Genomic DNA, 7,103 nt, shown 5'->3' with positions numbered 1-7,103 from the left:
AAAATAAATGCAACGAATAACTAAACAAACATAACAATCTACCCCCCTCATACTAGAGTTGTGCAATGCCCTCATTGCACAAAACGAAACAGACACTAAAAATGCAAACACAAATGCAGACTCAAAACATGAAAGCTAATAAACATGGTAGACTAAAACAAAGATAAGAAAGAAAACAGGAAACAGCTAAAAGGAAAAAATAAATGTGCAAGAGAGGGGAAACAGTAAACTCCCCTGATCAAGTGTCATCCTCATCGTGCTCCGGCGGTGGCACTCCTGCGGCCTCCCCATGTTGAGAATAATCGTACTGGAACTGGAATGGGGGAGGCGGTATCGGAGTCGGTGGAATGGTCGACGGGTCAACGCCCCCGTGCACAAGCAAAGAGCGCATCATAGAGTCAATGTGAGATAGGTGGTCCGTGACATACGAGTTAAACTGAATCTGATGTGCCTGGAAGGCGAGATTTTCATCCATTTTGTCATTTTGCGTTCGCCTGCGGGGTTGTGGTGGTAGGCGTTGTGGTACGGCAGTGTTTGATCCACCCGTATCCTCCCCCCGAGAGGGAAAGTCCGCCCGTCTTTTTGCCCTCTTCCGCTGTTCGTCCTCCCGGCAAATTGGCTTCATCGGTTGAAGCCACTCTTCGTCGTCCCTGAAATGCACCCCGGCCCGTGCACACAGTTCGGAAATGATGCTCGGGAAGAAGAGACCTATGTGGCTGTTGTGGATGCTCAGTATGATTTGCGAGTTGATAAGTTTGCCCACATCGATGGCGTAACCTCGGTGCAACGCAAAAAGTAACAATGCACGCTCCTTTTGCACCTCGCTTGTGTGCGAGACTGGCATCATCCGTCGGGCCACAAACAGATACCACAAGGCGATATCAGCTTTTAAGTACCTTTCATCAAAACAGCTCGGCGATCCACCCAATGGTTTCCACGTCGCACCCGGGTGGCACAGAGTCTCGATAATAGGATTGTAGTCGGGATTAATCAACAATGCCTGGAAATTTGAGTCATCTACCTCGGCCGTTTCCAATATGGCGTTAATCGTGGCCGAATCGAACGGCACAAGCTTGCCTCTAACAAAGGCCCGACCGTCAGTTCGTTCAACGGCATTGGTGTAGAATTCCCTAACCACCGACACCACAGCGCCTTAGGTTGTTCGCCAAATTTTTCCCATCCCCTTCTTGCCAAGTCCACAAGAGGTGGCATATATCGATCCTCCATAGTACGCAGAAATCCCCTCTCAGTTATGGGGTTTCGGTGAATTTTAGCATGGTCATATCTCGCACGAGCCTCCGCACTCACGAAACGTGTTCTATCAAATGAGGATGAAGAGGAGGAGCTAGGATTACCTCGTTGCTTCTTGGGAGCCATGGAGTTGAAGAAGTTGGAACTTTGAATTGGAGATGGTGTGCTTGCTTCCGAAGGGAGATTGTGCCTTGCCGCCGAAAGCTTGAGTGAAGGTGGTGGTACCTGCACAAGAAAATCGAAAAGGAGGAGGGATGAGAGGAGTTAGGGATTTGGGGAGTGAATTTGGGGGAAGAAATTTCGTGCAGAATGAGAGAAGGGAAAAGGGAATCGGGTGTTAAAAGCTCTCGCGCTCGAGCGGTAGAAAATTACCGCTCGAGCGCGAACCTCTCTGGAATTTGATTTCAGAGGTAAGCTCTCGCGCTCGGGCGGTAGTAAGCACCGACCTTTCTGGAAAAAAATTTCACGAGGTATACGTTCGCGCTCGGGCGGTAAAAAATTACCGCTCGAGCGCGAACCCCTCTGTTTTTTTTCAAATATAATTTAATTTTTTTTTTTTTGTATATAAATAAAACAACAGTAAAACAAAAGATGCTGACGTGAAAGAAAAAGAAAACTAAATTAAATGCAAGAGAAGGGAAAGGAAAGTAATTTCTCAATTTATCGTCGAGAGCTAGACGTCGGTCTGTCTAGTTCGGCATGTCTTGGAACCGGGTGATTCCAATTTGTGGCTCAATTGTGCCACCCATGTAGTGCTTCAGGCGTTGGGCATTGACCGTAAATGTCCCATCCTTCCCGTCTTTCAATTCTACAGCTCCCGATGGATATACTTTCGAAATCACAAATGGACCAGACCATCGTGATTTCAACTTTCCGGGAAAAAGTCGCAGCCGGGAGTTGTAGAGTAGAACACTTTCACCCTCCTTGAATTCTCTCTCGATGATCCTTTTGTCATGAGCCTTTTTGGTTTTCTCCTTGTAAGACAGTGCAAAATCGTAAGCCAAATTGCGGAACTCCTCCAACTGGTCCAATTGAAGCAAACGTTGTTCACCTGCATCAGTAAAATTAAAGTTCAGCGCTTTTGTTGCCCAATATGCCCGATGCTCCAACTCGACAGGTAAATGACATGCTTTACCAAATAACAACCTATACGGTGTAGTTCCTATAGGTGTTTTAAAAGCAGTCCTATATGCCCATAGAGCATCATCTAACCTCACCGACCAGTCTTTCCTACTGACGCCTACCACTTTCTCCAGAATTCTCTTTATCTCTCGGTTTGACACTTCCACTTGACCACTCGTCTGGGGGTGATAAGGGGTAGAGATCTTATGTGTGACACCATATTTGCTTAAAAGTTTTTCAAAGAGTTTGTTGCAAAAATGAGTGCCACCATCACTAATGATTGCTCGTGATGTTCCAAAACGGTTAAAAATGTTTTTCTTTAGAAATTTTAGAACCACTTGAGCATCATTAGTGGCGTATGCTTCCGCCTCCACCCACTTAGACACATAATCAACCGCCACCAAGATGTATTTTTTCGTGAAAGAACTAGGAAATGGTCCCATAAAGTCGATTCCCCACACATCAAAAACCTCACATTCAATGATATTTTTTAACGGCATTTCATGACGGTTAGAGATGTTACCTGACCGCTGGCATTTATCACAGTGTAGCACATAAGAACGAGCATCTTTGAAAAGAGTTGGCCAATAAAAGCCACATTCAAGTACCTTGGATGCCGTCCTTGTTGGTCCGAAGTGACCACCTACCTCACGGTCAAGGCAATGGTTGAGAATTTGATCAAACTCTTCTTCCGCAACACACCGTCTTATCATGGCATCTGCACAAATTTTGGACAAGAACGGTTACTCCCAAAAATAGTATTTCACGTCAGAAAAGAATTTCTTTCGTTGGTGAAAAGATAGGTTTGGTGGAGGTGTGCCTGTGACAAGATAGTTAGCGAAATTTGCATACCATGGACAATTTCTCACCTCAAATAGTTGCTCATCCGGAAACCAATCATTGATAGCATGCTCAACAGAATCATTACAAATACATTCTAATCTAGACAAATGATCTGCTACCACATTCTCAACACCCTTCTTCTCCTTGATCTCTAAATCAAACTCTTGCAACAATAATATCCACCGAAGTAAGCGTGGCTTTGCATCTTTTTTAGCAAGTAAATATTTGAGGGCCGAATGATCATTGAAAACAATTATTTTGGACAAAACAAGGTATGAATGAAATTTGTCAAGTGCAAACACTACGGCTAGTAATTCCTTCTCAGTGGTTGCATAATTTAATTGAGCCTCATCTAAGGTCTTACTTGCATAGTAGATTGTATGAAATACCTTGTTTTGTCGCTGGCCAAGCACGGCCCCCACTGCAGTGTCGCTGGCGTCGCACATTATCTCGAAAGGTAGATCCCAATCCGGTGCCACCAAGACAGGAGCCGTCACCAAGCGCTCCTTCAGATTCTCATATGCCTGTAAACAGTCAGAAGTGAAATCAAATGGCACATCTTTCATAAGTAAAGAAGAGAGAGGTTTTGCAATTTTTGAAAAATCTTTTATGAAACGCCGATAAAAACCGGCGTGGCCTAGAAAACTTCTAACTCCCTTTATGGACGCCGGAGGTGGTAACTTCTTGATGACTTCCACTTTCGCCTTGTCCACCTCTATCCCGTGCTCCGAAATCTTGTGCCCTAGGACAATGCCCTCTTGTACCATGAAATGGCACTTTTCCCAATTGAGCACCAAGTTGGTTTCCTCGCATCTCATCAACACCACCTGCAAGTTCTGCAAACATTCATCAAAAGACGGTCCGAAAATAGAGAAGTCATCCATAAATATTTGAAGAAAAGTTTCTATCATATCATGGAATATAGCGGTCATGCAACGTTGAAAGGTGGCGGGTGCATTACACAAACCAAAGGGCATTCTTCTAAAAGCAAAAGTGCCATAAGGACAAGTGAAAGTGGTTTTCTCTTGGTCCTCGGGCGCAATCATGATTTGGTTATACCCAGAATACCCATCTAGAAAACAATAAAACTCATGACCCGCTAACCTCTCAAGCATTTGATCAATAAAAGGGAGGGGAAAGTGGTCTTTTCGGGTGGCATCATTCAATTTCCTATAGTCAATGCATACACGCCATCCCGTGACAGTTCTGGTGGGTATTAGTTCATTCTTATCATTTGTAATCACAGTAATACCACCCTTCTTTGGCACACATTGAACAGGACTTACCCATGCACTATCAGATATAGGATAGATAATACCTGCATCGAGAAGCTTAATCGTCTCAGCTTTTACTACCTCTTGCATCTTAGGATTCAATCTTCGCTGAGGTTGCACAAGAGGTGAGTACTTGTCTTCCATCAATATCTTGTGCATGCAGACTGAGGGATTGATCCCTTTGATATCCGCCACCTTCCATGCAAATGCGCCCTTGTGCGCTTTTAGAACCTCCACTAGTTTGGCTTCCATCACATCTGTCAAAGCGGCAGAAATAATGACAGGTAATGTGGTATTCTCACCTAAGTAAACGTACTTGAGGTGTGGAGGCAACGGCTTTAGCTCAAGTGTGGGTGGCTCCTCGATGCTTGACCTTTGAGGGGTCAAATCTCTTCGTTCTCCTAGATCCTCCAGTCGCATCCTCATCGGCTTTCTCCATGGAAGGTTGGCATTCAAGTGTGCCACGATTTCAGCTTTCTCTTCATCCAATTCCTCTTCTCCCAATTCAGTGGTGATAGTGGCCTCCACCGGGTCCCTAAATGTATCCTGCACATAATGAGACACAAGAGAGTCCAAAGCATCAATTCTAAAACAACTATCAGAATGCAGTGTGTGCTTAAGTGCATGAAAAACATCGAAAGTAATCTCATCCTCGCCCACTCTCAGTTTCAACTTCCCATCTTGCACATCAATCAGTGCCTTGCCAGTTGCAAGGAACGGTCTACCCAAAATCAGAGGCATCTCCGCATCCTCCTCCATATCAAGCACCACGAAATCGGCAGGAAAAATGAATTTGTCCACTTTTACTAGCACATCCTCAATCACTCCGCGGGGGTACTTGACAGACCTGTCAGCCGAGTTTCCTGAAAACAGATAGAGGCATAAGATTAATACTTGCACCAAGGTCACACAATGCTTTACGAAAAACTACATCACCAATCATGCAAGGGATAGAAAAACTCCCTGGGTCTTTTAGTTTCGGTGGGATTTTGTTTTGCACCAAAGCAGAGCAACTTTCGGTCAAATTTACCGTCATGTAATCCTCCAATTTTCTCTTGTTGGCTAAGATGTCCTTCAAAAATTTAGCATAACTAGGCATTTGCATCAAAGCATCGGCAAAAGGAATATTAATATGCAATTTTTTAAACACTTCTAAAAACTTACCGAATTGTGCATCTAGTTTTGCCTTTTTTAATGCTGCAGGAAAAGGTGGAGGGATAACAATCTTAGGTTGTGCAGTGAGTGCTGGTGTAGAGTTAGATGACTTACCTTGAGACGTCGCAGTATGTTCATCCGGTACTTGGCTTTTCTCTTTTTCTCTAGGCTCCAAAACTTTTCCGCTCTTCAACACAATGGCCTTCACTTGCTCTTTTGGATTAGTCTCGGTATTACTTGGCAAGGTGCCCGGCTCTCTACTTGCTATCATTTTGGCCAACTGTCCAATTTGATTCTCGAGCCCCTTTATTGATGATCTTGGTTTTGGAGTCGAGTTTCAGTGGATGAGATAAACTTAGACATCATTTGTTCCAAGTTGGACTTTTCTTCTCTAGGAGGATCGGATCTGTACATCGGTTGTTTCCCATATTGTTGTCCTCCTTACGGCCTATTATGGCTGTTTTGACCGTCCCATGAGAAGTTGGGATGTTGCCTCCACCCAGGATTATATGTGTTCGAGTAAGGGTCATTCTTTGGGCGGTTTTGGACTCCCACTTGATTCACCGGTGCCTCATCTTGCACATAGAAGGGATTTCCATCTTGACAGTCTTTCACATAGTGTTCCCCTCCACACTTCTCACAGAATATCTCTTGAAGACGCATAGCCGTGCCACTCACGTTCAAGCCGTCTATTTTCCTGTTTAAAGCGTCAAGTTGTGCAGTAATAACAGAAAAATCAGTTACCTGGTGAACTCCGGCACTTCTCCGCTGGTTGTTCCTGTCAGATTGAGGATGATAGCTGCTAGCAGCCATTTCCTCCAACAACTCATATCCTTCTTCCGCAGTCTTCCTCAAAAGGTTCCCACACGCAGCAACATCTATCATAGTACGGTTAGGAGTAAGCAAACCGTAATAAAAGGTTTGAACGACTAACCCAAATGGCAACTCGTGATGTGGGCATCTTCGTAATAGATCTTTGAAACGCTCCCACGCCTCATATAGTGACTCTTGATCGAACTGAGCAAATGTTGTGATGTTTGCCCGCAGCTTCATGGTCTTCGACGGAGGAAAGTATTTGATGAGAAACGCCTTTGCCATGTCCTCCCATGTAGCTATCGAACCTACAGGTAAACAATTCAACCAAGCTTTAGCTTTATCACGCAAAGAGAAAGGAAATAAACGCAGTCTAACAGCATCATCAGAAACTCCATTAAATTTAAAAGTATCGCAAATCTCAAGAAAATCCGCGATGTGTGTGTTTGGATCGTCCACAGCAGTTCCTCCAAATTGGACGGTGTTCTGAATCATCTGGATAATGGCTGGTTTGATTTCGAAGTGATTTGCCCGCACGATAGGTTTCACAATGCTAGGGCGTGCACCCTCCAAAGAAGGTTGGGCATACTCCAGCATTGGTATGCGGCGTGGCATCTCGATATGTCTCTCCTCACGCTGTTCCTC

At 44.5% G+C, this 7,103-nt stretch overlaps 1 non-coding gene across 1 annotated transcript; it reads left to right on the top strand.

The window, feature by feature from the left end:
* Window positions 1-6,588: 6,588 nt before the first annotated feature.
* LOC140813374 (small nucleolar RNA R71) lies at window positions 6,589-6,694 on the top strand. Its single transcript, XR_012113909.1, has one exon. It is a non-coding gene; the product is annotated as a small nucleolar RNA R71 (small nucleolar RNA).
* The last annotated feature ends 409 nt before the right edge of the window (window positions 6,695-7,103 follow it).

This window comes from Primulina eburnea, chromosome 14 (assembly GCF_022965805.1).
Source record: "Primulina eburnea isolate SZY01 chromosome 14, ASM2296580v1, whole genome shotgun sequence".
In the NCBI taxonomy this organism is placed as follows: Eukaryota; Viridiplantae; Streptophyta; class Magnoliopsida; order Lamiales; family Gesneriaceae; genus Primulina; species Primulina eburnea.
This window is presented reverse-complemented; position numbering and strand designations above follow the sequence as displayed.